The 1709-nt window shown below is 40.6% G+C and overlaps 1 pseudogene; it reads left to right on the forward strand.

Annotated features, from left to right (window-relative positions):
- Nucleotides 1-338: 338 nt before the first annotated feature.
- LOC131815079 (heterogeneous nuclear ribonucleoprotein D-like) lies at nt 339-1481 on the forward strand (annotated as a pseudogene).
- Nucleotides 1482-1709: the final 228 nt, after the last annotated feature.

A 1709-nucleotide genomic window follows, 5' to 3' on the forward strand; every position in this document is an offset into this window, starting at 1 on the left:
CTATCATGAAACTGTTTATTATATTCTCCTTATTACATTGCCCTTATTAATATCTTAATCTCTATAAAATCTGTAGTGCTGTAACCATCTCATTTCTGGTATTTGTCATGTGGGTGTTCTTTCTTTTTCTCCTTATCAGTCTTGCTAGAGATCTGTCAATGTTCTTGATCTTCTGAAAGAACCAACTTTTCTCTTCCACCTCAATTTTAAATCCTGCTCCATACAATCCTGCTACCTCCTACTGCGGTGGCCCCCAGTGTACACCAGCTCCCCAGGGGACAGCCCCACCCCTGTGGAGTACATGAAGGAGTACAGCGAACAGGTTATTCACAGAGGGGTCCAAGATCAGTGAGAGCAGGAATCAGCAGGACGACAGTAAAATGTTTATTAGAGGCTTGAGATGGGATACAAGCAAGAAAGTTCCAACTGAATATTTGTCTCAATTTGGGAAGTTGTAGACTATACAATTAAAACAGATCCAGTGACTGGAAGATCTAGAGGATTTGGATTTGAGCTTTTCAAGGACGCTGCTAGTGTTGATAAAGTTGTGGAACTGGAAGAACACAGATTGGATGGCAAACTGATAAGCCCCAAAAGGGCCAAAGCTTTAAAAGGGAAAGAACCCTCAAAAAGGTTTCTGCAGGTGGATTTAGCCCAGATAGTTCTGACGAACAAATTAAAGGATATTTTGAAGACTTCAAAGAGATTAAAAAATATTGAACTCCATGGATACAAAAACAAATGAAAGAAGAGGATTTTGTTTTATCACATATATAGATGAAGAAGATAAGGAAATTGTTAGAAAGCAGATATCATTGGGGCTCCTGGGAGGCTCAGTTGGTTAAGCATCTGCCTTCAGCTCAGGTCCTGATTCCAGGGGCCGGGGATCCCCGGGGGGCCCCACATTGGGCTCCCTGCTCAGCAGCGAGTCTGCTTCTCCCTCTTCCCCTGTTTTCCCCCTCCGCTGTTCATGCTTATTCCAGCTCACTCTCTCTCAAATATATATATAAAATCTTAAAAAAAAAAAAAAAAGAAAGAAAGAAGAGAAGAGAAAAGAAAACAAAACAAAAGAAAAGAAAAATGAAATGAAACGAAAAGAGAAAACAAAATGGATATAATCAAATCAGTTCTGGTAAGTGTGAAATCAAAATTGTACAACCCAAAGAGGTATATAGGCAGCAATAGCAACAAGAACAAGGAGGAAAATATACTGCAACTAGTAGACGAGATGGTACTACCAGTTATGTAGGAGGTCAGGGCCAAAACTGGAACCAAGGACTTAACTCTGATCAAGCATATGGAAATTATAATAGAGCCTATGGTGACAGGCAGTCTGGCTATGGAGGCTGTGATTATACTGGGCATAATTATGGGAACTGTGGATATGGACAGGGACATACAGATTACAGTGGCCAACAGAGCACTTACGGAAGGTATCTGGAGGGGGTGGCAATCACCAAAACAGTTAGCAGCCATACTAGAGAAGGATGCTGGAGAAGACAGGAGGAGACTGCTAAAGTTAACCCCCCAGGAACAGATGGAAGACGGGTGTTCTGTTGATCTAAGATGATTATTTTGCAAAAGGTTTTCTAATGTACAAGACACAACTGCAATCAACTGTATATAGCTGCCACTTAATTTTCTTTGTTTTTACTTTGGCTTTTGCTATCTGTGCTATGACTCTATGTGGATTTGTGTTAATACAAATC

Source organism: Mustela lutreola, chromosome 14 (genome assembly GCF_030435805.1).
Source record: "Mustela lutreola isolate mMusLut2 chromosome 14, mMusLut2.pri, whole genome shotgun sequence".
NCBI classification, from domain to species: domain Eukaryota; kingdom Metazoa; phylum Chordata; class Mammalia; order Carnivora; family Mustelidae; genus Mustela; species Mustela lutreola.